The sequence below is a fragment of the Bos grunniens genome, chromosome 23 (genome assembly GCF_055505025.1).
Source record: "Bos grunniens cultivar Pamir isolate PY7600 chromosome 23, Bosgru_T2T1.0, whole genome shotgun sequence".
In the NCBI taxonomy this organism is placed as follows: Eukaryota; Metazoa; Chordata; class Mammalia; order Artiodactyla; family Bovidae; genus Bos; species Bos grunniens.
This window is the reverse complement of record NC_141187.1, coordinates 15,463,898-15,476,139: the sequence shown is the minus strand read 5'-3', so window position 1 is coordinate 15,476,139 and position 12,242 is coordinate 15,463,898. Positions and strand designations below refer to the sequence as shown.

Sequence of the window (12,242 nt, the reverse complement as noted above, 5' to 3'; positions counted from 1 at the left end):
GCAAGACCAGCCTGGCCGAACTGGCTCTCTTTAAAATGCTCGTCTTCCAGACCAGCTGGCAGGGGCTTCATTGGCCGCCTTGTCTGGGGAGTTTAAATTCTAATTGGGCTGGTGGGGGAAGGGGCCCTGATGTCACACACTGGAATCCCCCACCCCCATTTGAAAACCAGTACCCCAGACTACACCTCAGGAAACCAAGAGGTCAATGTCATAGCCAACAGATGGAAATGTTACTACCAGATTCCCAGTTTGCTACTTTTGAAGCATTATCTCCTGAAAGACTCTTAAGTGGAGGTGGAGGTGAGTGAGGCAGGGTTTTGCAAGTGTAGGGTTGGATCTTGCCTTTCTTTAAAATACTGATATTTTGTTCATCACGGACACTTTTTGTATCCATTTCATTTTTAGAAATATTGTATTAACATGCTATTTGGTTACTAGGTTTTTTTGGTGTCCCTCTGAAATTTTGCAGCCTAGCAAGTATCTCGCTCACTGATCCTGGCCCAGAGCACCGAAGTTTTATGATGCATAACAGTGGGTCAGGGCGTGAGGAGCCTGGCAAAGGGAGCAAGCAAGGCTTAACCTGAAGGCCCAGCACACCAGGTGTTGCAGAAGCCCCTGGCAGGGCCGGCCCCACTGGAAGATACTGAAGATAAACCAGACAGAGCCTCCCAGTCCTCATCCTCAGTGGATTAATGCTTCTAGGCTATTACACATAATTCATTTCTTTATTCACAATCATTCTCCGAGAGCCTGCTGTGGAGCAGACATTGGAGGGACCAATAGGATGCCGCTCCCTTCCTGGCTGAGGAGACAGGCTCCTAAACAAAGAAGCCTGATGCTGGCGATAAGGGCTGAGCAAAGCACACTGGGTGATGATCCAGCAGTGATTCATGGGATCTGTTCTGTGGCAACAGAAACCCAAATGTAAGATTCATTCTTTTCCCATCAGAGATCTTGTCAACCACCGGTCATTTTCCAAGTTCCCTAATAAGCCTGCAAGAATCACAGTGCTGAGATATGAGCTAGAGGTTTACTTGGCTTCATTTCCTTGAGTCACTTAGGAAGAAGGGACTCTCTGCCCCCATTCATAGAGCTGAGGCTCGGTTGGATGGAAACAATGAAATGATTCACACGTGATTAGAGGGCTTAATTGATAAAAAACCAGATATGTTTTTTTTTTTTTTATTGCCCACTTTTTTTTTTTTGAGATTCAGATGATGGAGTTGGTGGGGGAATGGTATACAGACAAGAAACAGAAAATAATATGCTTCTGAATGATGGTCTAACTCTCCATTGTACACATGAACAAACTGAGGCCCAGAGAGGATAATTGCCTTGCTCACGGTGCAGCCTTAGAAGAGAACTTATAAAACTAGTGCAGGCCTGGGGAGTGGGCAGGAAGGGCGGTGTCTGCCTCTGCAGGGACCCACACTGCTTTCTTCATTAGGGATTAATTAAGCAGCAGCTACAGTGGTGGTAGACAGAGCTAATATCCAAGCATTTGGTTTGTGGCAGGAGATGGGTCCCCTGTGGGTGGTGCTGGGTGTCCCATACTCAGGAGGGGAGAGGGTGGGGAGCACTTGGAAGAGATGGGGCTCTGGTCTCATCCCTGGCAGCTCTGCCATCCCTCCACATCACTCTCTCTGGCTCCTGGAAAGAGGGAGGGCCAGAAGCACCAGCGGTTCCATTTTATGGTTGAGGAAGCTGGCATCCAGAAAGGGTTTGGCAGTTTGCCCCAGGGCAATCTTCAAAGTGAACTGCTGGCAGAGCCTGGCCTGCAGTCCAGACCGCTGTGTTTTCATGCCTCCCTGGGCTCTCTCCCCAGCCTTGCAGAGCTTCTGCTCCTGGAATACAGGTCAGGATGCCATCTACCCACAAGGGGCTGTATCCAGTCCTCTGCCGTGAGCTACCTGTCTCTAGGGAGCTCCGTCAGAGCAGAGAAACCCAGATCAGTCTGTCTCAGAACCTCTGCCAGGAAGTTCTTTCTTGGTTTGTGTTTTTTCATACAGACACAGCCATGTCCTCTTTAAGACTCCCCACACTAAGAGCCACCTCTCTCATCTCTCATTAGCCTGGCCCAGCACCTGGTTGAGTGCGTGTTCTAGAAACATCAGTTCCCTGCTCCTGCCCTTATATGGCTGACCCGGAGGGAGATGGGTCTGGGATTCTGATTATCTGCATTGCAGCAGATCCATTTCCTGAGAGCTGCAAGGGAAGGGCCTTTATGCCCTGAAATATGAGATTGCAAACGCAGATGCCTGGGGGTAGCGGGGGCATGGAGGCAGATAACAAAGAAAGGAAGCCCTGCTGATGGTTCTTAGGGACCCCAAACTCCACCTATGTTAGTGGGCATCTTTACTCAGCTTCAGCCCACACTGCTTTCAAGAAACCAGACCCAGGTTTGCATTGGCAAGGGAGGCAGAGATTTTAATCTCTGTGTGAAATTTCCTGATTTGACAGTGTTGGTGTTAAACTCATCTTCTAAAAAAAGGCACTGTGCCATCAGATCAAACAAAACAAGACTGAGCTGCCCCTTTGCAGACTCAGTTTACCACTTTCTTAGGCATAAGGCTACACAGAGCACAGAAGGAGCAGGGTGGGTAAGGGTCTGTAGGAGAGGGGTTCATGGCATCCTCCTCTCCCCCTTTCCTGGAACCTTTCTGGGGAGCAGAGACTCCCCTGCACTGTACCTGAAGCCGAGTCCCTGGCCTCATTGGCACTTGGCCCTGTGCCCTCAAACTCCATCCACCTACCCTGGTGTTCTTGGAGTCTGTCTCTGCCTCACTCCACCATGTTCCTCCCTTCCCTGTGGGTAAATGAGAGGGAAAAACCATCAAGTCCCATGTGTTCCACAGCGTGGCTTGGCAGTGTTCATCTCAAATGTCTTCTCAGCGCATCTCCGTGTTTTCAATTACCTCCTAACTCACCTCCGGGGAGCCCAGCCAAGCAGGAGGATTAGTAAAATAATGAGTTTAAATTATTTCGTTTTTTTTTTCCCCTCCCATCTTTATTCTGTGGCAATATTGAATCTAATCCAGGTCCAGATGCATTGGATGATACAAGACAGGTTATGGCTAATAACTGATCTCATTTTCAAATTAATATGCAAATTCCCCTTCAGAGCTGAGGAATGAAAGGGGCTAGTTGGGACTAGCGGGGAAGACAAAGAAGGGAGGAGAAGGCTGCAGTGTCCCTCTCCCGTCACTCCAGTCTAATCAGAATCTTTGCTCCAGAGGCAAGGAAGAAGAAATTGATGCGTCCCCAGGCGCACTCAAGTCTCCCTCTGCAGGAAGGCTGTGGGATCTTTGAGCTGCAGAGCTGGAAGGGGATGCACCCCATTTTACAGGTGAAGGAACTGAGGCCCAAAGATTCCACGTGTTTTGGGAGCAGGGTGATGCCTATAAACCAGAGTATTTGAGGGCTTCTCTGCCAGCAGAAAGGCACAAGAGATCAGCCTTCCCTGCAGTGAGTAGCAGGGGAAATAAGATTCTTTCCACTCCTAAGTGAAAATTCATCCCAGAAGCAGGTCCTCTACTGCATGATGTTCTCCACAGGGCCATACATAATGTCTGGTCGGAGTGCTGGCCACTGCTGATAATTACCAGTTGTACAGCTGAATTAATCAATGAAGCCATGAGTTCAGCACACACCTTGTGTACCTACTATATGCCAGTCATCGCACGGAGCACTAGGCATAGACTTTTGTCCTGTGTTAATGTAACCATCAACTCCACATAGCAAATGGGAAAGCTGAGTCCTAGTAAGTGACCTACCTGGGGGAGAGGTTTCCCAGTAGAGGTGGGTCTGACTTCCGCAGCTCTCAGGTTTGTCCTGGTCTCACCCCGTCTCCTGGACCGGCCCTTTGATTTCATGCTGGGTGCCCCCGATCATGGTTGTATGTAGCCTGGCTTCCTTCTGTTTATTTTGAAAAGGATCATGGAAAAATGTGTTGGCACCTACCTAGCTCACCTTGGAAGATGGTTTACTGGGAGGGAAAGGGTCACTGGCTGCAGATGACCCACAGCTCCCGAAGAAGAAGTGGCGGCTCCTTGGCTGGGAGGGAACCCGGCCCGGCATAGGGTGTCGTGGTGCAAAGATTGACGTCTGTGATGCTTCATTAGGCAGGGTTGTCTCAGCAGGAGCCCTGTTCCCTTAATCACTTAATCTTCGTGTTGGTTTCCTTAATGTGTATTTACCCTCTTGTCTTTCCCCTTCTCCTGGCTGCTGTCTGTGCTGTCATCATAGCTGCATCTCGGATTCAGAGGCTGTTGGATGCTGGACGGTGGGAGGCCGTGGGGCTGCTGGAGGTGGGCCCAGGGGATCAAGGAGACCTTCCTGCTCACCACTTTCAGACTGAGTGTCCCATGTGGAAAGCAGTGACTCAGGCCAGACGCCCAGGGGGAAATCGAGGAGGAGGACCGAGAAGGAGACATCAGGTGGTGCTGTCCAGTGTGATAGCCACTAGCCACCCATGGCTGTTTTCACTTACACGGAAATTAAGTAAAATGTAGCAGAATGAAAAATTCAGTTCTTTGGTCACACAAGCACTCTCACTTGTGTTCAGTGGCCACGCCTGGCTGGTGGCTGTTGTATTACTATTTATTAGCATGACTAGAGCGTGTCTATCATCACAGGGGTTCGGTTGGACAGTCACTCTAAGGTGTTTCCTGTGTCTTAAGCATCTGATTCCTGGTTTGAGTCCCAGGAGATTGCTTCCCTCGATCTCTGGGCCCACCATGCATCTGCAATACCCAGTTCAGAGCCTTGTCTGGGGTGGGGGGGCTTGATGTGAGGCACCACATTGTCTAAAACCAGATGAGAGAGTGCAGTGATCCTGTTTATCCATCTGAGAGTTGAGCCGTTTACATTCCGATATGGATAGGGCTTCCCTGGTGTCTCAACTGGTAAAGAATCTGCCTGCAATGTTGGAGACCTGGGTTTGATCCCTGGGTTGGGAAGATTCCCCTGGAGAAGGGAACGGCTATTTACTCCAGTGTTTTAGCCTGGAGAATTCCATGGACTGTATATTCTGTGGGGTCACAAAGAGCCAGACACAACTGGGTGACTTTCATTTTGACTTTTCATGAATACCGTTACAGGTTTAAAGCGTTTCCATTTGTCCTGCAATCAACCAGTTGTATGCAGGAGTGGAAGGGCCCTTCAACTTGGGGGAGGGGGTTCAAAGTAAGGAAACTAGAGAGTATCAAAGCTGAGGTAGTACTGGGCATCCAGGAGGTGAGAGTTGTTTCCCATTGGCCCTTTCCTTCCAAAACAAGTTTCCTAAAGTGCAGGGCATGGAGTAGGAACCCAGTGTTTCGACGGGCTGCTCTGAGGGGAGGGAGGATGGGGAAGGACAGGGAGGGTCGTGAGGAGCCCCAAAGCCCTTCAACCTGCCGGCTCCTGGAAGGACCTCGTGGGTTTTGAGAATCGCTCTATCATCTTGTGTGGCTCTTCTATTGTGTTAGTGAGCAGCCTGGGCACGGCTGATCATCACACCCACTGTGCAGACCGGGAAACGGAGGCTCGGAAAGGTCAAGGGGCCTGGTGCCTCCCGTGTCCCATCAGCGGGGCCAGGAGCAAGCCTGAGAGCCTGAGATGGCTCAGGCCTGGCGGCGGCAGTGGCAACCATGTGCAGACTGTGAAGTGACAGGAATTATCTGCTGGCTGAGAACACGAAGTCATTCAGCCGTGGAAGCAGCAGGTGAGACAGCAGGAGAGGAGCGGCAGAAGGAAGCAGGCAGGAGGAGAGCAGGGTGGGGGAGGGCACAGGGGGCCGGAGGGTGTGCGGCCACCGCGTGGCTCTAAAGGGCCACGCCTGCAGCCTGATGTGGGGTCCCCTGCGGCCACCAGAAGTGACCGCAGGACCTGGGGCATGAGCAGCCCAGGGCTTAGAGACTTCTTCGTAAACATTTATCTCTGGGGCAGTGAAGTTATTCTCCATCAAACCCCTTTTCATCACAAGCTGTATAGCAGATTGGTCATCAGAGTTGTCCCCGTTGAAAAGGGGCTAGCTCTCTTGGTTACTAGTTCACAACCATTGTTAGTCATTATACACATCCAAATAATGTATATTGCACGTTGTGACCTAGTACACACACACACACACACACAATCTATGAACAGAAACAACAGTTTCTCAAAACAGCGCTCTTGTTAAGATGCAGGCCCAGAGTCTCTTTTCTTATCCCCTGCCTCGTCTCTTTTTATTTTTCCTTCCATCCTCTTCTGCTTGGACAAATACTAGTCACAACCCTCTAAATTGATTTTGTTCCCCACTAATGGGAGGCAAGAATTCCACCACCGAACCGCCAAGGCTCCTCACTGATGGGTCTTGACCTACAGTGTAAAAACGCCTGCTGCTGTGACTGTCTGAGGACCTCTCACTGCCCTTCCTCCTCCCTGCGCTGCCCTCATGACCCTTGCCATTTGGAAGAGATTATCTCTGGAAAGGTGTGCCGCCTAGAACACCAGGTGTTGAGGGTCTGTGGAGGGCTCCCTGAAGCACAAGGGAAGAAATGCCATCATGTCTGCTTCTCGAACACCATGAAGCAGTTGATATTTATTGGAGGGACAATCAATTTCCTGCCATGGGCACTGGCTATTCCTGCAAAATGTGCTGACCAGGACAGCAGAGTAGATGTTGGAGCCCCTGTGTGCATATGCCAGGCACCGAACTGCAAAGTTTTCAGGTTCATCTCTTTATTCCTCCCTATAGCCCTGTGAGGTCAATGTCATTAGTTCCACTTTACAGATGAAAAGACTGAGCTCAGAAAAGACAAGCAACTAGTCTAGGGTCACAGAGTGGCAGACCTGGGATTTAAACCCAAGTCTCTGTATGTCTGAAACCTCTGTTATCTTGGGGACGTGAAATTATTTGAACGGTTGAATATCAACATTACTCCAGAGAACAAAAACACCAGTGTCTGTGTCTCTTCTTCCCTTTTCTCTCTCGCTCTCTTTCACACACGCACATACACACCCACTCACACTCTTCACACCACATACAATTAATTACTAGATCAAATCTGTATACAAGTTATTGCCCCATTTGTTTTGACATGGGTGTGACATGAGATCCAGCCATACTGGGTCTCCATAACCCTTTCTGAGAGGAAAATTTGGGGAAGGTATAAGAGAACGGGATAGGGAGGCCTGGTGTGCTGCAGTCCATGGGGTTGCAAAGAGTTGGACATGACTACGCAAGGAACTGAACTGATAAGAGAACAGCCTGCCCCCAGGGGAGTTTTACTCAGGCCCACAGCCTCCTCCTAATAGGAGGCTGTCTGTGGGGGGCGCGATGGAGCAGCTTGTCCACCCTCCATTCCCCACTACTTCTAGGGTGTCCCCTGCCCTGCCAAGGCTGGGAAGCTAAAACTGACACTTCTTAGACCTCTTTGTAGCTATCATTCTGTGTGTGGGTTAAATTCTCTAATTTCCATGTCCTTGCGCAAGATCTGAGGGACAAAGGTGACTTGGAGGCCTTTGGCTATTTTCCTGCTGGAAAATGAGGTTGTAGAGATGTGGCTTTTCCCCCCTGCAGCAGTACTCAGATGCCCGTTATTCTTGTTCTCAGGTTGAGAAACAACGGCGGTGGACACAGCAGCTGAAAATCACATTGCAGCTGATCACCAGCATTGAGAATGGTTCAAGACAAGTGGGCATGGGGACACAGCTGCGGGGCTGGCTTCCTGAGTCTGGATCCCTGGATCCTGCATCACGGTTGTGGGTCTTGAACTCAACAGTGACGGCCTCTGGGGACAGCTCCATTGATAGGTCAGCTCCACTGATAGGTCAGCTCCAGGGTCCTGGACCCCGACTGAAGCCCACATGGTTCCAGATCTTCTTGGAGATGTTCAGGCACTTAATCCCATGTCTTCAATCCCTTTTCTTGCACAGAACCTGGCTGATACATGTTCCTTCACCACCCCTGCCAGCCCTTCAGCAGCCAACCCCCTTCTCCACACATCCAGTAAGGACTGTCCCTTGCCAGCAAGAACACTCATCCCACCATTGAGGCTGAGTCTTGGTGCAGAACCCTGCTCAATTTGTCACTTTGCTTCAGTGATTTCTATGAATTTATCTTCACCTGTTCACAAATAAGAACGTTCAGTCTCACGGACCATGTTGGATGGTTTCATCACAAACTTATTCAGTCTCGAGGAAGCCTCAGATACTTAATTGGGTAACTCATCTCCTTCTGGATATTCTGAGATCCTGAAGGCTTTCTGCAGAGGCAGGAAGTTCCCAGAAGTCCCACACCCTGCTTTCTAACTCGGAGGTCAGCAGGTTGCCAACTCTCCCATCCAAGCCCTCAGAAGCCAAAGTTAGATCCTGTCTTCAACTCCCTGGTGTCCTAGGAGTCAGGGGACAGGGTAGTTTGTGTGTCTCCTGGGGAAGATCTTGTTTGTCCCCAAGAGGAGGAGAAGTGAAGGTCTGAGTCATTGGACCCCCTCCCCCAGTGCAGGAGTGGTCCTCACTGATGTGACCGGCTGGCCCAAGGAGTGAGCCTGGAACCACAGGAACCCTGGGCTTCAGTCATGGGCAGAGCCACCAGGTGTGACCATCAATGCTGTTACAGAGAGCAGAGCAGAGCAGAACCTGAGAGAGGGACTGATTCAGGTCACACCTGAGTCAGCAGGAGGACAGCAGCCTGGAGTGCCTGACCCCAGCTCGTCAACTACCCTTTCCTCCACACAGCCCCGGAGAAAGGCATCTCTCCTGGAGAGTAGGGCTGGGACACAGCCATCATGAGGAGAGCTGGAGCGTGAGTGAGCTGGTAAAGGTCCCTGTGCCTCTTCAGGGAGATCAGGTGCATCCATCAGGGTCCTGATGGTAAACAGATGGCACCTCCAATCAGGTCATTTGAGGAGATTGAAATAAAGGGACACTTACAAAGCTGCAGGCAGGGAAAGGGAGATAGCGGATGGTAGTGTAGTGGGGGAGAGGGTTCTATTCCCCTCCAGGTCAGGAAGGCCAAGGGGAGGGCTGTCACATGGAACCCCGAGGGAAGCGGAGCTGTGACCTTCAGGTAAGGGATGTGGCCGGCTCACAGCAACACCACTGAGAGAGGGCCAGGAGACCAGGACCCTGAGTCCTCTCTCCCCTACTCCCCGCCAGTGCCTCCCACTGGCCAAACCCAACCAGGGCTCGAGGGAAAGGGGACCCAGTGATGCAATGCACAGGGGGAAAGATCTGGAGGGAAATTTTTTATCTAGCCTGTTAGAGCCCTTGAGGGCAGAGAGAACCAGTCCTCTAGATAATCTGGGTGTCTGCCCACTGGGAGCTTGGGCAGTGGGTTCAGAGAGCCAGCCCTCCCCACCTGGTTAGGAGGCTGGTTCCCCTGCTGAGATATCTTTCCAGGGATGCTTGGCCTAGCCTGACCCTCAGAGAGGTTGGAAGAAATGGCTTCAAGGGCAGCTGAAGAGCCTCCTTCCACCAGTGCTGTGTTTCTTGGAGAATCTAAAGAATACTTTTCCATGGAGGGCGATCTCCTGCCAACCGAAAGAAAGGCACACAGAGACAGAGCTGATCTAAAATGCTTCAGGGACGAAGTAGTCTGAGACGTTCCTGAATCATCCCTGAGGCAGTAGATGGGGTTTGGAGGCATCCCTTAGGCCGGGTACCCGGCATCTCTGCTCCTTGTAAGTGCCTGCAGCCACCACCTGAAGAAATGGAAAGATGGACAGCAGTGTTGTCCGCCACTGGAGTGTACACAGCTATTTTTAATACAATGTGGGTGACTTCAGGGTACCAACCATGCGAAATAGAGATAAGGAGTATGAAGCACCTCACCCAAATGACTTAGCACCAATTCATGCATTCAAGGGGCTTGTCTCAGCGGTGCGGTTTCCAGGGTCCTCCCAGGCGCTGGCTGTTCATCTCCCTCTGTCCTTGGGACTGTCCTCCCACTGCCCTCTCTTGCTGGGTCACCCCCTCCTGTCCCAGGCCAGTAGAGTCTCCTTGCTCCCCAAGGTGCCTGATGAAGCATAGCCCCTTTCTGCCTGCACACCACCTTCTAACCTTGGGTCAGAATGGACATGTCACAGACAATGTCTAGTTCAAGTCCTTAAAAAAGCAGGTGCTAGGATGGAATTAAATGTGCAAGGATTTTAGTAGGGGAGACCCTAAAGGAGAAAAAGACGGAGCCAGTAAAGGCTAGAAGAGTCCTCAGACTGCAAAGTAAAACTGGTGATGAATGAAGGAAAGAGAGAAGGGAGGTTGGCTGGAACACCCTAGGCCTCTATACATGCTAAAGGGGGTTTGGCAAGGTTGTGGTTCTCAGGCCAAAATCCCCTGTCAGAGGTGTCTGGGTCTCTCGGGGATCTGCTCACCTGCGTATCCCGCTGCACTCAGTCATGGGATGGGAGCAGCCCACTGAGACATGGAATGTTGCCCTGGTGCAAACATGATACTGGGTTTCAGAGCACAGCACTGGGGGCCCTTAGACAGCTAAGCTCCCTGCAGTTGGAGGTCTGCAGGGCATATTCTCAGGGCTGCCACAACCCCATCCCATGCCCACCAGCTCATCCTGTCCTCTGCCCATAGAAATTCCTCAACTAGCCTTTACTCCTTGCCTTGTTCAGTGGCTGGGTACTGAGTCTTCTGTCTGAACCAGTATGTTCTTCATTTCTCCCACTTTCTTCCTCTGATATGGTCTATTGTTTTCTTTATGGGCTCTGACCCCTTTTCCAGCTCTTCCACTCTTAAGTAACTCATCCAGCTATTTCTCATCTTGTTGGATCCAGTTTTCCTGAACATTTCAGCATCCTCTCTTGAATCTCCAATCCATCATACTAATACCTGTTTCACCAGTGTTGGATAGAAAACTCTTTCCCCTTTTCTCCATCTCCCTGGATTGTCCAATGAGTCAATATTCTCTCACACAACATTTCCATTTTCATATAAAACCTCTGAATTTCATTATGTCTTATTTTAGCTTGGATTCCCCTGAAAGCAGAGGCTGAAGGAAGCTTTGGGTGCAGTAAGTTTGTTTGGGAGATGAACCCAGGCTGCCAAAGTGAGGAAACAGGGAGAGAAAGACTGGAATAAGGGAAAACTAATAAATAGGACATTATGAGTCTAGGATCTGATGGCTTCAGTGGTGAGTTCTACCAAACATTTAGAGAAGAATGAATACCAGTCCTTCTCAAAACATAGAGAAAAGAGGAAACATTTCCTAATTCGTTTTTGAGGCTAGCATTATTAATAATAAAACCACATTAATAATAAAGCCACATAAAGATCCACCACAGAAAAAATTAGAGACCAATATCTCCTACGCCTATAGATACAGGAATACTCAACAGAATATTAGCAATCCAAATCCAACAGCATATTTAAAAGGTGATACACTATGACCAAATATGACTTATCCCAGGAATGCAAAGGTGGTTTAGCACAAGATAATCAATGTAATAAACCATGTAATAGAATGAAGGGAAAAGCCCAGATGATCATCTAATTGATGCAGAAAATATATTCGACAAAATCCAATATCCTTTCATGATAAAAACTCAGAAAACTGGAAATGAAAAGTAGCTTCTTCAACATGATAAAGAGCATTTATGAAAAATTCACAGCTAACATCATATTCGATGGTAAAAGACTGAACATTTTCTCTCTAAGATCAGGAAAAAGAAAAAAACGCCTGTTTTTACCACTGCTGTTCAACTCTGTACTAGAAGTTCTAGCTAGAGCTATTAAACAAGAGAAAGAAAGATAAAGCGTCAAACTTAGTAAGGAAGATTCCTATTCACAGATGACATATACTATATATAGAAAGTCCCAAAGAAACAATAAGAAAGTTAATAGAAGCCATAAACAAATTCAGTAGTTTTGTAGGAAATAAAATCAACAGAACAAAAATCAGTTGTGTTTCTCTATTCCAGGGATGAACAATCTGGAAAGAAAGCAACTTCATCTACAACAGTATCTGAAAGAGTAAAATGCTGAGGAATAATTTAACCAAGGAGGTAAAAGTCTTATACACTGAAAACTATAAAAAGTTGCTGAAAAATATTAAAGAAGACCTAAATAAAGAGAAGGCAATGGCACCCCACTCCAGTACTCTTGCCTGGAAAGTCCCATGGACGGAGGAGCCTGGTAGGCTGCAGTCCATGGGATTACTAAGAGTTGGACACGACTGAGCGACTTCACTTTCACTTTTCACTTTCATGCATTGAAGAAGGAAATGGCAACCCACTCCAGTGTTCTTGCCTGGAGAATCCCAGGGACGGGGGAGC

At 49.1% G+C, this 12,242-nt stretch overlaps 1 long non-coding RNA gene across 5 annotated transcripts in view; it reads left to right on the top strand.

The window, feature by feature from the left end:
* The window catches only part of LOC147346752 (uncharacterized), a 35,460-nt gene extending 27,340 nt beyond the window's left edge, over positions 1–8,120 (top strand). For 4 of the 5 annotated variants that reach the window (XR_015152705.1, XR_015152701.1, XR_015152704.1 and 1 more), the window contains 2 exons: positions 5,466–5,701; positions 7,574–8,120. This is a non-coding gene — a long non-coding RNA (uncharacterized LOC147346752). The remainder of the gene's footprint in view (positions 1–5,465; positions 5,702–7,573) is intronic. The other variant, XR_015152702.1, reaches the window with a different exon arrangement.
* The last annotated feature ends 4,122 nt before the right edge of the window (positions 8,121–12,242 follow it).